The 20,267-nt window shown below is 35.6% G+C and overlaps 1 protein-coding gene across 1 annotated transcript in view; it reads left to right on the top strand.

The window, feature by feature from the left end:
• Positions 1-5,389: 5,389 nt before the first annotated feature.
• Positions 5,390-20,267, top strand: part of LOC135072823 (protein O-mannosyl-transferase TMTC2-like) — a 113,886-nt gene continuing 99,008 nt past the window's right edge. Inside the window, exon 1 of the mRNA XM_063966861.1 lies at positions 5,390-5,609. The gene's annotated coding sequence lies outside the window, so the exon portion shown is untranslated. The remainder of the gene's footprint in view (positions 5,610-20,267) is intronic.

Here is a 20,267-nt window from a genome sequence, read left to right as displayed (position 1 = left end):
TCTCTCCTGATAAATGCTCAGAATTGGAAATTGGCTTGAAAAATCTTTTGCTTAACCTCATTTTTATTGCAATAAGGGTTGGCCACTCAGATGGGTATGTTTGGCAGCGGAACAGCTGGTCCTTATTCCCATAGCCATAAGGGCGTGGGTACTGGGTACCCCATGTCAGATGATGGACGTTCGCGAAGTTCACTTTTTGCCTTTCCTCTTGAGTTGACCGCTACGTGTTTTACATGAATACCTTGGCTCGGTCGTTTTTAAGCTTCGATGTAAAATAGTAGGTATGCGTTAAAAAGATGATAGAAAGAAATATTTTAGTGGAAAATAAATACCTATGGACAGTCGTGAACCAACGACATCGTTAAAGTAGCAGGAAGACGTTAGATGCAGGCCGCTACCAACCGGGCAACATGGAAAGCATTGAGGGTGGCCTATGTTCAGCAGTTTTTTTTTGTGTGGACGGCCTATGGCTGAGATGATGATGATGAAACACAACTATGATTTATTAAAAATTACTCGTCTTAAATGCTTTCCAGTTTACGGGACCGTGTGTCCCAATTTAATACATGAAACTATAGTTCTGTTTCTATTAATTAAATTCTTCTGTATTACTGAATCCAGACAGCGAGGCAACTTTTACGTATTCTATTTCGCAAATTCCAAAAGAGATTCCAAAAGAAAATAGTAATTTACTTGTCTTACCAAACAGGTTTGTCATAATATTTTTTTTTTTTTAATAGCTCTTGCTAAAAGGAATATTTATTCCATTGTTTTGCGATGGAAATATTCTCCTATTGGTTATAGGTCTACCAGAATCTCATGGCAAACAAAAATATAGGAAAAGTGTGTTTTTCATATGGCAATTGTCTATGGTTTAAGTGTCACCTGTCAATGAAAATTATGAAATCTGTCACCCGCTGCAAAAATTTTGTAATCTCTTCTTGACTATTTGTTATTTTTGTGAAAAACTCGAAAAAGCTCAAGCAAGTCATATTGTTTTCAATGTGAATTGTAAAATAAGGCATAATTCAAAGTCAATCTTTGATACCAAAGCGCGTCGTCGAGTTGACAGTAAGTTGGACTGAAATGTTTTGATACATTTAGTTTATTACCCAACTGCGTCAGAAGGAGTGTCATGTTTTTTTATATTATTCTTACTAATAGCTGCTTTATCGGGGTTTGCAGGTATATCTCACAAATTGGTGCAGAGGAATGGTCAAAATGTTATGACCATGTAAAGAAAATTGAAAAAGATTTTATCAAGCAAGAATGGAACTAATGGAGAAGTTTCCATTTTTTTTCTTTTAAATAAACTTGAAATAAATATAAGTAAAACTAATAATAATTGTGAAAGAATCATGAAACTATCTCTACAAATAAATAATTTACAGAGCCCTAAAGTTGCGCATAACTATTCCCGCCTCAATTTTTAAGTCAACTGTGGTGTGAGAATAACAATAATTGCGTATAAATATTATTATGGCAAATTATGGGCTGACTCATCGTTCCAAAAGTTTTATTAAGGTCATCGATCTACTTTGAATAGTCACATTATTATATGGCTTTACAATGAACTGCTACAGAACGATAGCAAAACATCGATATCACTAAATCTCGATATTTTCGAGCCTAAGCACGTCCGATTCCATCGCAACGTCAAAAAGATCCTCTACTGCGCTTCCTCTTCGGGCATTACTTTGACATAGCTAGTATTGTTACCTATTTGTTACTGTTTATTACTGTTAATTAAGACAATATAATACTGTTTACGCAATATTTTAACCATGCTGTGTGTACACGTTATTTGAGTGATGATCTAGATCTAAGCATAAGTTACTTTCTTTATATATTATTTGTGATTGTTACTTGTTGTGTAAATGCCTAATAATAAATAAATAAATTAATTAATTATACAGCGAAAAATTCCATCCACATACAACTTCAATACACATTCCATATTGAGTCAAATTACACTCATATTGATACGTGTTATTGAATTCTATTGGACAAGCCTCAGTTGACTACAGAACCTACGAAAAGGCTGCTGTAATAAGCCTTCCAACAAAAGTAATAAACTCCAAATTAGAAGCCCTAACTGCAAACTTTCTATAGAGACATTGAATTTCAAAAATATAGGATTAATAACATTCAGGATGATCTTACAGAACAACCGACAAAACAATACTTTTTTTCCCAATGAGGATCAGTACTGTTGTAGAAAATTCAATAAAACTGGTATCTACGTTAATCTTTAAGACATAAGAAAGATATATCTTTTTGAATTATCCAAATCGGACCATTACTTACGAAGATATTAAGTAATAAACATAGGCCGTTTTTGCCGCTAAAAGTCAACGTACGCAGGGCCGCGTGACGTCACTATATCCGAATCGAGCGCAGCCGGCGTACTATTGGGATGGAAAATATTTTTTTCCAGCTAAACTATCAGTTTTAGAAAATAACTTTTAATAACATTTATTCATCAAAATAAAGTAACCTTACGACCAGTAATTTTAAAAAATAAAAATTGTGAAAAATAAGTATCGCTATGTCCAAAAACCACATTTTTATAGAATTCGATGGAATGCGGAGACGCGGTTGGGGCGAGTGTAACTATGATTGTTTGTATTGAACATAATAATACATAATATCAGTGCTAATACCCAGTTTCTGGCCTAGAGGGGGGGGGGATAAGTCATACCCAGCTTATAGCCTGGGGGGAGGGGCAAGCCTTACCCAGCTTCTGGCCTTGGTAAGAGGGGGGGAGAGGCAAGTCACACCCAGTTTCTGGCCTAGGGGGGGGGGGGGGTAGTCATACCCAGCTTCTGGCCGAGGGGGAGGAGAGGGGCGGGGGAGTCATACCCAGCTTCTAGGCTAAGATTAAATAGATTTCCAGGAGGGAGCAGCTGGCCCGCCCATGGGAACGGCGAATAGATAGGTAGGTACGTAGGTTTAACTCAGAAAAACTAAATAACAGGTAGGTATTGCGTGTACATCGAAATGATCTTCATAGCAATGTCTTGTAGCCTAGGCAAAGTGTATCTCCTCAGCTATACTTATTGCTAGAAGTAAATAAATTAATATTTATACATTTTTATATTTTACTTGGACGAAGATATGACTCTAACTAACAACACTTATGAACACTTTATTTCAATAAATCGCCAAATATACCACCGCGGAGACCCTAATCGCGTCTCCGCGTTCCATTGAATCGTATGAGCGTATGGATTTTTTGCGATATTTTTCACAAGTTCTATTTTAAAAAATTACCTATCGATAGCTTACTTTATTCTGATGAATAAATGTCATAACAAGTTTTTCTCTAAAACTGATAGTTTGGCTAGAAAAAAATATTTTCTATCCACGCAGTACGCCGGCAGCGTTCGGATCGGATATAGTGACGTCATCGGTCCCGCGCCGGGCGGTCAGTGAACTTTTTTAGTAATTTGGCCATAACTTCGTCAATTTTTGTCGTAGAACAAAAATTTTTGGACTGTATATTAAGGATTTCTTAGACCTATAAATCTGCATTCACAGCTAAAAATCGAAATGATCCTCATTAAAATTAATTATCCATAAGTTATTATTATATATGTTACGGTCAAAGTGATAAATGTGAAAATTATGAATAATCGCCGGTTATTATGAATAATTACCGCATGATTTGGTAAATGTGATTAATATGAGGTCATTTATGTGTGTATAAAACTAAATAGGCGGCTTAGGGGTGGCCCAAGGGCCACCCCCGCCGCACCTTAACCTATTTTTCACTTTAAATCAAAACATTATGTTATGGGCATCATGGAAAAATTATATTATGCAAGAAACATTCCAAACACATTATGTCAAATTATATTTTATTAATATTATGATATCAAAACGTTCAAAAGTTTGGCTGTACACGAGCACGTACACAAGATGTTGTTCTCTTTTATGAAATTTGTTAGTACTAAGTTTGAATTATTAAATAATTACTGTTAAATGTGATTAATTTATCACTTTTAACGCGACTGTCGGTAATTATTCATAATAACCGGTTATTATTAATAATTTTCAATTTATCACATTAACCGTAACATATACACACACATACATATACTTACTAGCAAAATGCACTACGTAATGTCTTATATCCCAAGTTACATTACCCGAAACGAAAGTAGGACTGCTATACGTTGTAACCTAGTAGTAAGAATTAACAGAGCAGAACCATGGTCTATGAGCCTTATAAGAAAGCTAAAGTAATTTACGGGCGACGTGACGAAGGTTGCAGGAGCTATTGGATGCAGGCTCCAAAGATTGCTCTTGGAGATTAATGGAAGAGGCATAATGTTCAGGAATGATTCAGCTAAATAAAAAAACCTTTTCATAATTAACTTTCACGTTACAGTTAAAAAAAAGATATCAACAATCAGCATAACAGACGCGCACCCAACGCTTAATCAATGATAGCTCTATTTAACATAATGCATTTTATTGCAGTCCTATTAATCTAGTCGCAGGCGAAAGAGATTAACTTACTTACGGTCTCGCAGCTGAATTAAATTTGAATACATTTCTTGCTTTACCTAGCTTCAAGAAAAGTTAACGTCAATTCTCTTTAAACCTTCCTTTAATGTGAAAACAAATTTTGTTCTAAGTCACGCCTTAAGTACGACATAACAAATGCCATTAAAATAATATAAATGACTCAAAATCACAGCCGTTAAAGCTCTACAAACGTACAAACTACGTAAAGCGAACCTTGTTTATAACGCCTTTAATAACACGGTAGCGTAACCAAATAAATCAGCTGTCGCGACCATCAACACGATGATGACTGCATATTTCACGAAAGCAAACCTTATATTAATTACCACTTAGAAACAGGGTTAACGTGGCGTGCATAGCGTGCGTGGTATTCCATAGCGGAACAAAATCGCAGGGTCGCAGCGCAACAAGTGAACCAGCGGCCACCACAACGAAAAACCACTTCTTCATCAAACTACTTAAGATCATCGCGCACCGAACCCGTCCGCGCTCTCACGGACCTACATCCGAATCGGTACAACTATACAAACGTTAAAATGTAATTTTAGTTCCACTGCATCCTCTGTTCTCTTAACAAACAGTTCGTATGAGTTTATTTACTTTCCGCCACTTTTAAAACAGAATGAGTGAGGAGCGCGCTTGCGCGAGCGACGAGTGAGAAGCCGAGGGGAACGGGATGGGAGACAGTTTCGCTCGCTCGGACCAATCGATTAGTCGCATAACGATAGCGGCTTCTTAAATGCAGATGTGTCGTGTAGACCGACGTCAGTCAGCAAGCGGCCGGCTTGGGGAGCGCTCGGGTATGGCTCCGCGGCACCGCCGGCTCACGCACGCTGCCTTTGTGGTCACCCTCCGAACAGCCGGCCGAGGCGGGCACATCGCGTCCGCGAACACATGTTCGGGCCAAGTGACTATCACACTATAAAACTGTACAAATAAAAGTTTGTAAACTTTCGCTGATTGTTCACAACTCTTTAATTACGGCCTAAACCACCCGGCTTTAATTACAACACGAACACTCGATAAGTGCAGAATTAAACAATGAAGTGAACAAGTAAAGGATTGTATCCCAAAAGGTAAACTATTGTTAGTTGAATTCCTTTATTTTTCACGTTGTTTTCATACATCAAACAAGCGGAACTCATCTCAGAAAGAAAAGTAAATAACAAATAGAGTCAAAATTAATAAGGCTTCTCTAAGAACACTGTTTCCATCGTAACTCAATTTTGCCCTTTGTTTACTCGGTCGAGACAGGAAATTAGCCTAATGAAATAAGAATTTTCTAAGAAAAGTCACTTTGATAATTGACATCCGGAGTAGTATTTTCTCCAAATATCATTTTGTTTCAGTTACATATTTTTAAAATTGTTTAAACAAAACGCTACATCGCGTCATGTTTACAAATGGGCCAAAGAAAATTGGTTTACTTTTTATGTTTCTGCTGGGAATATCCCAAGTCCTCACTTTCTTCTCAGCTTAAGTTTTCAAATTTTTGCATAAATATGAAAATAAATAAAAACCTGTCACATGACGGATGTATTTACAGTGTTTACTTTCTAGTTAATGCCCCATGACTTTATTTGCTTGTAAATCAGAAATTTATTTTGTTCATCCTTCACTACATATTCATTTACCTACTTAATTTTGCTTAAAATCCTTATAAATCTTTGCGTTTACAATCTTTTGCAAAAAAGTATGATATAGCTTGAAATTGTATAAAATACCATTTAACTAAGAATATTATTGGAATACGATATCACATAATAAAATTAGATCTTTACATTATTTAATATCATATTCACGTAATTTTAAGCCAGTGGAAATCAAAACTTCATTATTCGTAGCTAATGTAAACAGTTTCGTAGTCGTTCGTAGCAATTTCGTAGATATTCGTAGCAGAACACTGATGTAATATCGCGTATCTGAAATTTCTCGGTCCATTTGTGGTTTTATCTAAAGATTCTGGAAATCTTTAGTTTTAAGATTTTAAAACTGTCAAAATATATTTAAATAATATGGGCGTTAAAGTCCTAATTTTATTTCATAGATGAATTAATTTTTATAAACTGTGTGACTACAGTATTTACTTAGTCTCACGTGGTTTATGTGTCATCACCTGTTATTATCGTATAGGTATAATTAACTTCTATGTTTATTTGAAAAACTAGTTATAATTTGCTAGTAAAATGTATTTTTTAGCATACAAGGGTTTAAAAAAGTTTATAATTATTTTCGGAGTCTGTAATCCTATTACACTTTCACATACATGTAAGTATGTATGTATATGCAGAACAAAGGCTAATAATAAGTCTAAACCCCTTTTGAAATTGTGTTTTGATTAATTTTATTTAATTTCATATTGTTAATAATTTGATGTTTCATTTTTATTTCCTTCAATACATTTTAATTAAAGTTTGAAATTGAAGCTTTTACTCATTATCAAAATATTACGTAAGTAAAATCCACAGATTACAGTGAAAATGGTTTCGTATTTACTTTACGAGGTAATATTTTAAGAACTGTATATGAACATAACACTTTTATGTATTTTATATTAATAAATTAATATTATTTATAATCCACATTTATTATTGTATGTAGTGAAAAGTATTTTGTAGATATTTACTTTTGTGTTTACTTTATTACAAGAATCTATACTAATTTTATAAAGCTGAATTATTTTTTTGTTCGAACTCGCTAATCTTGGGAACCTACAGGTCCAATTTGAAAAAATATTTGTGTGTGTAGCCCATTTATTGAGGAGAGCTTTAGGCTATATAACATCATATTAAACATTATATAGCCTAAAATCTTAAGCCTTTAAATTAACTGTAGCCAATAGGGGCGGAGCAGCAAAGAAAAATTTTGCAAAAACGGGAAATATTTTTCAAACTATTTTCACACGAAGTCGCGGGCACAGCTAGTCGTATATGAACGGAACACTAACGACCGGCTCCGATCGTGGTTCCATAGGAACAATCAATTTCAGATCGTCGAACAATTTCGTGTTTCTTCGACAGACATTGCGGAAAGTTATTGTAGGATACGGCCAGTTTTATGACATTGGATCTAATAATAATAAATAAGAAAGAAATCTTGGCAGTACGAGTTTAACGTGCGTTGTTCTGGCTCAAATCTTGAATAATATTGCTCTATTTGTTTTGAACTGTAATCACGATGTTGTGATTGTTGATTAGGTTTGTATATGTTAAATCTATTTTATGTGAGTGGTTTATTAATACAAGGCTGCTTTTATCTTTAAAAAATACTGGAAAGGTATAAACCTAAAACCAATATTTTAAAGTTACATTTCTGCATAATATTGAATTTTTATTTTTAAATCAAGATGGCAAAACTTGATTTAGATAGATTGTAAGTATTTAAAAGGTACTTTTTAAGTAGCTTTTGTAATTTATTCTCTGTTCACACGTCGACGTATAGTCAGCGCGGCAAATTTTCCTCTTCCAATAATTTCGGTAAGTCATCATCGAGTTATCACCTTTCTTTTTTTTAAGCCTTCAACAAATCCCTTAAAAATATTAAAATCATCATCTCCCCTCCCTTTAAATGTAGTAATATTCATCTCATTTTCATCACCTCTCCTAAAGCCTTATTATCATTGGCCAGCCACTTCCTTCAATAACATTCATTCTCATCACCCTCGTCATCCCTTGTCATCACAAAATCATCATTCATCTCAACAAAGAGGTTATCTCACATTTTTGCCATCACCTGTAACGCTTTTATAATCATTACGATTTCATTAAAATACATGTTGAAGTAATGTTGTCTAGTCCAGTCAATTAAGCATTATAGATGGAAAACTGTAGAACACAATTTCTGACTTCAGGACTTTATTTAGACTAGTTAGGAGGTGAACATAGCAAAAGTCCCCGCCCTTAGCCCTTGAGCCGGCGGGGAGAGGGGGGTTTAAAGGTGCCACTTTTCGGTTTTTCGCTTAATCCTCGGAAACTATGCGTCCTAGTGACATGACTACTTTGAACCAAAAAAAGCATATTCAATTTGCTACAGGTGAGATCGACAAGTTTTTCTATAAATTGTATAGTTTTCGCGGCATCTGCTCTAGAAGGTCTGTAATATTGGAAATTTTATTTTTGTCTTACATGTTCCCATCAGGAGAAAATCGACTAAATCAACATTGAGCAATCATTCTAGACATGCGGGAGCATGTTAAGCCTAGTTCCAGCGAGGGGACTACACCGTGTGTATATTTAGACGAATTACTTTGAGCCACTTTTGACTCCTCATCACTCAAAAACTACTGTGCATTAACACTTCAAATTTGGCTCATGTGTTGAGACTTGCAAGATATTTCAAATTTCATAAATATGCCTCAAACGGTTCTTTAGATATTGACGTCCAAAAATCTACATGTCTGACCTATAGACCAAATTCTAACCACTTCCAGATGACCTCGAAGGTTCAAATTTGGCATCCAGAAAGGTAGTTATGTAAATACAAAGGAACAAATAAAAAACCAGTAAATTTACCATTTCACATGTCATAGATAGATTTTAGTGCCCTAAATATCGATTTTTGAACGTCAATACTTAAATAACCGTTTGAGGTATATTTATGAAATTTGAAGCTGATGTATATCTTGCAAGTCTCAATACATGAGCCAAATTTGAAGTGTTAATGCACAGCAGTTTTTGAATGATGAGGAGTCAAAAGTGGCTCTAATTGGTTCGTCTAAATATACGCACGGTGCAGTCCCCTCCATGGAACTAGGCTTAACATGCTCCCGCATGTCTATAGTGTTTGCTCAATGTTGATTTAGTCGATTTTCTCCTGAAAGGAACATGTAAGACAACAATAAATTTTCCAATTTTACAGACCTTCTAGAGCAGATGCCGCTAAAACTATACAAGATATAGAAAAACTTGACGGTCTCACCTGTAGCAAATTGAATAAGCTTTTTTTGGTTCATAGTAGTCATGTCACTAGGACACATAGTTTCCGAGGATTAAGCGAAAAACCGAAAAGTGGTACCTTTAAACCCCCCTCTCCCCGCCGGCTCAAGGGCTAAGGGCGGGGACTTTTGCTATGTTCACCATCTAACTAGGCTGAATAAAGTCCCGAGGTCAGAAATTGTGTTCCACGGATTTCTATCTACACCGTCGTTAAGGCATTCATTGACTGGACTAGTCGTATTACGTAAGTTGAAATTATTGGCTGACTTATTTTTGGATCAGAATAATTTAATAGACTCTGTTATCCTCGGCCCTACTTCAGATGAAAGATTTTAAAATAAGCATTTTAAATAAAAATGTTTATTTTGGTATGATGCCGTGATATTGAAAACGGGGCAGATTGGCTAAAGCCATTTTCTAAAAGTGTAATATTTCAATCTGTCAATGACTGCCGTTCAACTTTGAAGTATAACGCACATGTGCCATTGTGACGCCATATTGCCATACCATTTTGAGTCCCGAAATACTGCAAAAAAAGAACACTTTTTGCCTGTTCAATAAATACCATTAGATGATTTTCCGTCATCAATATAAAAATCCGAGAAGTTTTTTTACGTTGACTAATGAAATTAGTACCTAAGTACGTTTAAATCGTCAAAAGAGCTTTTATGTCTTGAGAGACATTGGTTTGCCCCCAGTTCTAGACCTCTATCTAATGTAACATTCGCTATCGCGTCGATATCGTTTGATATCTTCGCTACAGCGTCTTTAAGTGCACAAAACAATCGAATCGACTTTATCAGATTAAACACGATAGCAAATGTCCACAAGCACAGTTGAATAGCCCATTCCTCCATTTTTATAGGTAAAAGCAAACCTAATAAAGCAGCTTGCGGGAGTGTTATTACTTCGTTGCAATATGTTCCGGGCTTATTATCGCGTTCCACCGGTTGTCGCCATCCCTATCTCATAACCTCTTTGCTGGATGATATTGAACATTTTATTCAACGGTCCCCACGTGCGTAACTTATAAAGTATAGCTGTGCCCGCGACTTCGTCCGCGTGGAATAATGACTTTGGGTAGGCACTTTTAATAATTTAGTCTAGATCTGGGGGCACGGCAGTGCCCCCGCCAAGTCGAGCGCGAAGCAAACACTGCCGTACCATCCTTTACTGGAACCATTTCGCCGCATTTTCAGGCCCCTATTTGAGAACCTCTGGATAAGACCAGAACGCAGAAATTTTCGTCATCTAGTTAGCTATAATCACATACTTAAAATCCAAAATTTCAAGTCTGTAGGTCATTTAGTTCCGAAGTTAAGCGAAAGCAAAGTTTCGCATTTATGACACTCACTCACTGATGATCATCAAAATAGAACTAGTACTTCCCATAAACTCAGAGAGCTGAAATTTGGTACAGAGTTAGGGTTTAATGGCCACATAAAGGGAAAACTATAAAAACTAGGAAAATCGAAGATCTGGAGTAACACCACATTCATAATCAATACTACTAGCGCCACACCGGCACCGTGGTGTTCACCTGTACCGCTCACCGCTAGATGGCGCTAGCACTTTGAGCGTCGATTTTCTGCACCGCGGTGTCCAGATTTTTTTTCCTTTCTAGACCCCCCCGTCGATTAAGTTGAATGTTGTGTAATTTGAATTTGGTTGATTTCGTTAATTATATCGTGAGGTTCGCTAAGGTTAAGTTATTAATAAAACAATAATAATCTGATTCGTTGTCCATTTTAAAGGTCGCTATATTTTATATCGTAAAAAAAAATGTCGATAATATTAAAGGACGACGACGTTAAATAATAATATGCCACATTCTACAAAAAGAAGTGAAATCCCACCAAAAACATTCTGTAAAAAACTAGCCAAGTCTCGATGGAGCTGCTTGTTTATCTCTAAAAAGTAATGAAATCTAGACAAAGTCGTGCCAAGTCTATGGTTCTTTACTGCGATTTCTTTATTATTATAGTTAATGTTGTGTGACTTGGCCGTTGAACAATCTTTATAAGGATAATCAATAATCATGCGTATGCGTAAGTATTATTGCAATACGCAGCTTTATTAAGCCTACAATTGACTGGTTATTAAATCAACGTTTTCCAAGTGGCAATATTCCATCGTCAATGGGTAGCGGTTCTGGCAACAGATTGGTGCAATGGTGTCATGGAACACCTGGTTTTGTACCCTTAAACGGCCAAGTCACACAACATTAACTATAATAATAAAGAAATCGCAGTAAAGAACCATAGACTTGGCACGACTTTGTCTAGATTTCATTACTTTTTAGAGATAAACAAGCAGCTCCATCGAGACTTGGCTAGTTTTTTACAGAATGTTTTTGGTGGGATAATTATTTTACAAATAGCTTTTGCCCGCGACTTCGTCCGCGGAGAAGTCGAAAACGTTCTCATACGATTTTTAACGTTATTATCTAAATTTTATGAATATGCAGCTCGGCCTTTGATCGGTGGTATTATTTTTTTACAACGAAATCGAAAACTACACCTACCGCAGTATTATTGGTAAACTTTTTTTTTTATTTTCCTACGGGTGCTAGAATCACCAAGTTTCTAGCATGCCACTGGCCATGGGAGAAGGAGCTTTTCCTCAAGACTACTCCCACTACCTCAAGGGCCTCCGCAAAAACTCTCGCGCGAAAATGAGTTTATGTATACAGCGCAAGCAGGTGCCCGCGGCATGAATTGACCGTCATGCATTACTATGCATTGTTAGGCGAGCGCACGCAGCGGGCACCCACTCCGAGGTTAAGTGGAGGCCCCTAGAGTATGATAGTCTTTAACATGACATGATTGTAAAAAAAATGCACTAATGAGTAATTAATATCAACTTTGAAGCAAATCACCACTAAAATAACTTTCTACCCCTTTTTAACATAGTTAGGGGATGCATTTCACTAAAATACGAAACACGTCTTCCATTAATTCTGTTATAGAATGCTTATGCGAAATTTGAAGTAGATTGAACGAAGGAATCTGGTTATCCCATACAAACTTTGCCCTCCCCTTTTTACCTCCTTAGGGGTAGAATTTTGGAAAATCCTTTCTTATCAGATGCTTACGTCTTACAAAGAACACACCGTCCAAGTTTCAGGTCTCTATGATCAGCGGTTTAGGCTGTGCATTGATCCATCAGTGGCGCGCGCAGTACTTGATCATTATTTTGCTGCGATGATATTTTAAAACTGCGATATCTCCTAAGATATTTATTGAAATTGAATGGTGTAAAGGCCAAGTATGTTTAAAATTAAATACTTGTGATGAATAACTTATTTATTTGGATAAGGATTAATATCATGTTTATGAAAAAACCTCCGCAAATAATGCATTAATATAAAACAGATTTCTTTTTGCATAAAAAGGGTTACTATGAGCCAACCTTAAAAGATAGACATATACTATCGCGGACTTTTTTTTAGAACTTTTAAAGGGGAACAATCCTGTGATACATGATTTTTGCGAAACTTTAACCGTTTACGCAGCGTCAGCTCTCAAAAGGAAAAAAATCACTGATTTGAAACATTATTCATTGGTGCTCCGCTCCTATTGGTCTTAGCGTGATGATATCGCACACCTAGATCTAAACTGAGACAACTCAAAAATTGCCAATTTTGACTTATGCTTGTATTCAAATACTCGGTTATCATACGCATCTTTCCAACATAACAGGTTTAATAAAGCCTTGATCCATTTGCCGCTAGATGGCGATAACTTACTTTTGTTGAATCAACGCTTGTCAACCCCTTCCACCTAAACAAGCGTTTTGTCAGTTGACCTTCGCTAGTATCAGAGAGTGCACGTATTAAAATAAACGAAAACGCGGATATTTAGATTTGTTACAGTTAAGCAGAAAATATATAATGAGTTAATTTGAGTAGTAACAGTATTGATGAATTGTTTTGCAATAGTCAACCAGATCATTTTGACTTGTTCCAGTTTTGTTTGATAAAGTAACTTATATTTTGTTACTATTTTGAGTTGAGTTGGTTTTGATGAATCAACTTGTGAATTTCTAGTTGGCGTAGTTTTGTTGGAACAAATTTCAATTCAATGTTATTCTATACAGGACGCGTAGTTTTGCATGTTTCACCTAAAATCAGGTACAGTATGATAATCCATGTTTCTAAATAAAGTTAGTTTTATTCAAACTGTTCAACTGTTGTGTTTGAGAAGAGTGTTTTGAGTTAACTTACTATTGTTGGATAAGTAAAAATTACAGTGGATATTTTTTTTATTTTCCGAAAAAAATAGCCTAGGTCGTTTTCTTTTAAATATTTTGAGAGAACAGTGTAAAGATAGTTAAAATTACAATGTACAGACGACGGCACTTCAAGTTAAACACTGTCGTAACTAATGTAGTTGTAATACAAGTGTATAGTCTGATATGCTGTTGTCTGCACAAAAGATAAAACCTTCTTTATAATGTAGAAATAAAAAATAACGTAGAAAAAAGGTCTATAATAAGTAAATAAATAATAAATAAACATATCAATCAGCTGATGCTAAGAAAAAGTGGCTGAAGAAACTCAAACACCTATCATGTTCACCATGTCATGAAATCTTCATTTAATCTCTTATGCTGATCCAAATCGTGTTAAAAAAGAACTGTTTTCTCAAACAATTCCTAAATTGATGATTAAGGATATCGAAACATTCAATGAAAACCACTTTAATAGTGCAGGAAGAGGACTCAGCCACATCTTGAAATTTTGAAATACAGAGGACCAAAGTACGTGAAAGAGATGACATTTGAAAAGTTTTATGACACTAAAATCTTGCAAAAAATGTGGGCAAGTAATTTGGTTTTAGACGAAAATCGAATCAAGTTAAATGGCACGATATAAAAATTTTAAGAGTGGAAAAGGAGAACTCAAATCTCAAAATGTCCAGACAAAGCTGATTCAAGTCTAAATGTACTTTATTATTTATACAAAGTCATTCCCCTAAAATGTAACAACTGAAAAAACTGCGATTAAAGGTAAAAAGGATAGATTTTTTGACCCAGTTTATACACAGGGTCATTTCACAGCCTATCAATAATCCAAAATAAAACTGAGTTTCATAACTTCCCTAACAAAAAATGTAGTAATACGTTTTTTTCGCCTCCTGAAAAATGCCCTTTTTTGAGTTGTCTCAGTTTAGATCTAGGTGTGCGATATATAGCCTAAAGCCTTCAGGAACTAACGGGCTATCCAACACAAAAAGAATTTTTCAAATCGGTCCAGTAGTTCCTGAGATTAGCGCGTTCAACCAAACAAACAATCAAACAAACAAACAAACAAACAAACAAACAAACTCTTCAGCTTTATAATATTATAAGTATAATAAGTATAGATTTTATTTAATAGAGTTGTTACCGTTTTTACGAAGTGGAAATTCGGTGAGTTACTCATTCTTTCATTTTCTAAATTTAATTTGGGCTGGATAATTGAGAAAAGAATTCACTTTTATGGAGTTGATTGTTTCAGAAAAAACCCTGGGAAATGAATTTATTCGTGGAAAATATGCAAAGTGTAAAAAGCAAGTTGTCAAAAACCTTACAGAGAATTCAAACAATTTTAAAACCGTAAACCTTTTCATGAAACAGGAAACCAAAATGTTGTTGATTACTCTTTCTTTGATTCCAAGAATCTTTGTAACCTTCCGAATACATTTCATTATTTTTCATTCACAAAATAATTTCAATCACAATCACAACTCGAGTATGAATACGACTATAATGTCTATTTGTCGATCTACATTAACATAATGAGTTCAGTCCAACGATAATGAAGATTATTGTTGGCACAATATTATTCTCAATTATAAAACGATCGCATCACAAATTAGAATACACACAACCACGTGGGCGATTCTCGAGCACAGCTGCGGGGTATGGCTAAAATAAATTTAACGCAGATCGAGTCGCGAATAAATTGGCATAAAATAGGCATTTAAAGGCACTCGCTCATCTCCCGGGAAGGCGAAGGCACATGCCCCGATATATCAACGAGGCCAGATTTGCTCTATTAAATTGTTGTACAGACGTAAAAGAACAGATTTCGGGTTTAGAACGCACGATCGTCATCCTAGTAATATTCTATAAATGTGAAAGTTTGGATGTCTGGATGTTTGTTACTCTTTCACGCAAAAAGTACTGAACAGATTTTGTTGAAACTTTACAGTATTATTGTTTGTAACCAAGATTAACATATTATAGGCTATAATTTATGCCGATCTGTGACACTAAATTTCACGCGGGTGAAGCCGCGGGCAAAAGCTACTTTGTTCATAATTCTTTCTCCGATAATTTTGGCTGGTTTAAACGTCGCGTTTAGGTATGTACTTAATACAAACATACATACACACATACATACAGTCTCGATTCGAAGTTTTTGGGTTGGGTTATTCCCAATTTGTTAAGTTCACAAGGTTGATTGAAAGAATTGAATAGAAATACTTATGATTCCATGATTTCTTAAGCACCGGACGACGAAAAAAGCTAAACCGGTACTAGAAAAACAAGTCTGTTGGATGATTGACCGCAAAAAAATAAGTTTACGCTGTCCCAATACATTTTAAAATCCAATATCCGTGTTGTTCTACACTTCGTCCAACGATGTGAACAAAAGCAAATTTAGATTTGCACGATAGTAACATAGCCGAAACGTTTTATCATTCCCAAAAACCACAAAGCTTCGCCGAACCTTTTTTGGCCACAGCACATTGGCTCACCTGAATGTCTCCAACTTCCTCATTGGCCCTAGAGCAATTCCAAGTATACCATCAATAAAAGCCTAATTAGAGTCATCAAACCTCTCAGTCATTCAATTAGAGCCATTAGAACTTCATAACTATGAGTTGTTTTCTATGTGTAAGCTGAGGACACGTGTCTCCAGCTGACACATCTGTATCTTCGTAAATATTTATGCTACGATAATGTATTATACCTCAAAAATTACAGTCGAATCCAAATAGTAGGCTTTCCACTTTTCAAGACTTTAGCTCAAATACTGTTAAAACCACGATCAAAAAACTATGTGCGAGCTGGAGTACCGTGTCTCCAGCTTACACATCTGTATCTTCGTAAATATTTAAGCTACATCAATGTTTTATATCTCATAAATTAAAGTCGAATAAAAAAACCCGACTTCAATTCTTTCAAAGCTTTATTTCGAACCGTTTTCGAACTACGAACCGATACGTATGTGTAAGCTGGTGACACGTAACACACGGTGGATTATTAAAACCGTATAAGTTAGAGTTGCGTTTTAAAGATCAAATAATTCGTTATAATTAAAGTACACACGAGACATAATTTCAAATCTCTAGGTCTCTTAGTTTCAGAATTAAAAGCCAAAAACTATTTTCCCGCCAAATAATTCAACTAATATGGGTCGACTGCGACGTTGCCGTTCCGTGCGTCCACTAGAGCAGTCGAATTTGAACCTAAAAACTAGTACTGTTTGAATCATTTTTATTTGTAGTTTAAATCATTTAATTTCGATTATAAGAATTTTAGACTAGGAGCCGGCTGATTTCTGTATTGAGTACCTAATAACCTATAAAATATTTTGATAATAAGTTTTTATTTTGATCACAATGTTTTATTTAATCGAGGCAAAAACATTGCATCTATACTAATATTATAAATGTGAAAGTAACTTTGTCTTGCTTTCACGCCTAAACCACTGAACCGATTTTGATGAAATTTGGCATAGAGATGGTTGAGTCCCGGGAAAGGACGTAGGATAGATTTTATCCCAGTTTTTGAAATATGATAAAGATTTTCATCATTATCATAATCATCTGAAAATTATAAATAACTTGAAAAAATCGAGTATTCGGGTAGCCCTAGTGATACTCTACCTCTGGGCTTCGGCTTGACAGTACTTTTTGGGAAACCTTGTACAGGTGAACAATGGTGGCGCCCCCTATCAATGTGTTTGGTGGGACAGTTCAGTTTAGTGGGTCTTTTATAGCTGAGACGGTTCATTGTTCAATACAATCAATTCTTTCCTCTCTATTATTTTAGGTGCCTTATGTACGTATAGATTACGCACATTCTTTTTATATGAACGTAAGGGTGGGATTTAGGGGGTCACAAAACCGGTTTTACCGAAACCGAAAAAAAAAACTGTATTCAGACATGGCAAAACCAGGTTATTCTTGGAAATATAATAGCTAGAATGAAATGCTAAAATAACAATCAAAAACATTTTTATTCAGCTTGATTATTATCACAGATCAATTAAAATTTTTAATAATTAAGGTAGATACACTTTACTAGAAATCCGATGATCTACGTTCTTGTCGGGTATCACTAATGAAATAAAATTCCTACTTCATAAAACTAATTAATCAGGTAAATTATTTATCACAGATCGATCAACTTTTAATAACCTAGGTAGGGTAAGGTGGGGCACAATGTTACACGGGGTACAATGTTACAATGCATATTTCTCCGTCCCTTTCTATTAGTTGTATGATGTTGGTATACACGTTTGTCAAGCTCATAAGAGCTGCTGAACTGAGCCGCTGAACATCATACAACTAATAGAAAGGGACGGAGAAATATGCATTGTAACATTGTACCCCGTGTAACATTGTGCCCCACCTTACCCTATACTTTATTGTGTAGTAGAATACTGGTGATCCACGGTCGGGTCGGGGAGGTTTCCGGCTTTTTTTTTTTTTTTTTTGAAGGGACGCGCGCTGGTAGCTGGAGGAGCTTTTCCAGCTTCACCGGGCAGAGTGGCGAGTACAGAAGGTACTCTAGCAGTTTGGCGATCGTCGGTGCGCGTGCCGACGAGGCCGAGTGTGGGCTTCGCGAAGCGAAAGCGAAGACGTTCGCGATCGGGCCGTAGATTCCGGCTACTGGGACCGCAATTAACTGGGACAGTGGTCCCAGTCGCTGGATCGATAAAAATTAAATATTTTTCTTCCAGCGACTAGGTTCACTCATAGATAACTTAAAAAAATATATTATTCAAGCCAAAATCGGTATCGTACTAAAAGGACAATGACCAAAAGTGGTCCAAATGTCCACCACTAATGAGACCTATATTGGCTTATGGTCCATTAAATAGAGATTAACTTTCAGTATGGGACGAAAAATAAATAAACTGTCAGTAAAAAGTTATGACTGTATGAAAAATTGTAGTAGTTTACGCGCTAATCTCAGGAACTACTGGTCCGATTTGAAAAATTCTTTTTGTTATGGATAGCCCATTTATCAAGGATGGTTTTAGGTTATTTAACATCACCCTACAACCAATAGGGGCGGAGCAGCGACCACCCGACCATAATTCCAATATTGTTGTCTTTCTTCTGAGTTTTTTTTTTCTTTTAGCGAGAATCTAACACGGCACACTAAGCGACATGACATAATATGCATAGATTAATCCGAAATGTGCGATGGATAGAATGATATCAAGAACATTAATTTTCAGATGAAAAGGTAAAAACATGACTTTTCATTCAGTCATAACTTTTTACTGACAGCATATTTTTGATTGCGGTTTGGTTATAATGAATCTGTATTTAGTAGACTATTTTACTACATAGGTCACCATAGGTGGTGGTTGACATTTGGACCACACTCCATACATTTTTGGTCATTGTCCTTTATGAATGGTCCCAGAAAAGTATTTAATTTTTACTGATCTGGCGATTGGGACCGCGGTCCTAGTTGATTGCGGTCCCAGTTGGCGGAAACCTCGGGTCGGGTATCACTCATCCATCAGAGATTCGTAAATCTAATTAATCTATTTAATTACCACAGATAAATCATATTTTACTAACTAAATCACCTAAAAGTAACCTTTTCATTAGTGTAACCTAAAAGTAAACCAAAGCAGTTCAAAAATCAGCTAAAAGGTTACAAAAGTAACCTTCTGGCAACACTGACTGTTTCTCAATATTGCAGTCAACTGTCATCTTTTTTTTTAATACAAGTTTTACGGCTATGGATATAGATCCTTACGGCCAATTCTGTGCAAATGCTGTGTTTCGTCTATTTTGTGATGTCTTAGTAGTGATTGTGATTTGTGATGTTAATGTTGTTAATTTTTTTTTTTCAACAAAAGAAGAAGAATTCAATGAGGGCTTTCGCGATTGGAAAATCCGCCAGATGGCAATACGTAGATGCGAGGTCCAAATGCTGCGTGATTGGTGGATTTTGACATATATCTGTCAATGTCATGCAAAATCTGTTTGTAACCATAGAGCAAAATACAGGGTGGAAACGATAAGTGATCTCACTCGATTATTTCTAAACTATACAAGATATCAATAAACTAGTTATTGATCCTGAAAGTGCTTCATGAGCTCTATGAAGCTGGAAACATTGAATTTTCAGATAGATCCAGTTTATTCTGTAACTTATTATTGGTACCGTTTGAAAGAGCTCATTAAGCACTTTCAGGATCAGTAACCAGTTTTTTAATATCTTGTATAGTTAAGAAATAATCGAGTGAGATCACTTAACGTTTCCACCCTGTATAGTTGTTGCCCATTTTTGCCACTTGACGTGGCAGAATCGTGGGACTTCACGGTATTTAAATAAAAATTAAAGTGGTTGCGTTTAGAAACGCCACAAATATTTGAGTCTTTGGAAACAAGTTCGTTATTATACTTGTATATTAAAATATAATTTTGTTTTACCTAGCTTTTTCTTATTAATAAAATATAGGTTATTAAGTACTCAATACAGAAATCAGCCGGCTCCTAGTCTAAAATTCTTATAATCGAAATTAAATGATTTAAACTACAAATAAAAATGATTCAA

This window comes from Ostrinia nubilalis, chromosome 6, assembly GCF_963855985.1.
Source record: "Ostrinia nubilalis chromosome 6, ilOstNubi1.1, whole genome shotgun sequence".
NCBI lineage: Eukaryota > Metazoa > Arthropoda > Insecta > Lepidoptera > Crambidae > Ostrinia > Ostrinia nubilalis.
Note: the sequence above shows the minus strand (reverse complement) of the source record. Positions and strands in the feature narration are given on the sequence as shown.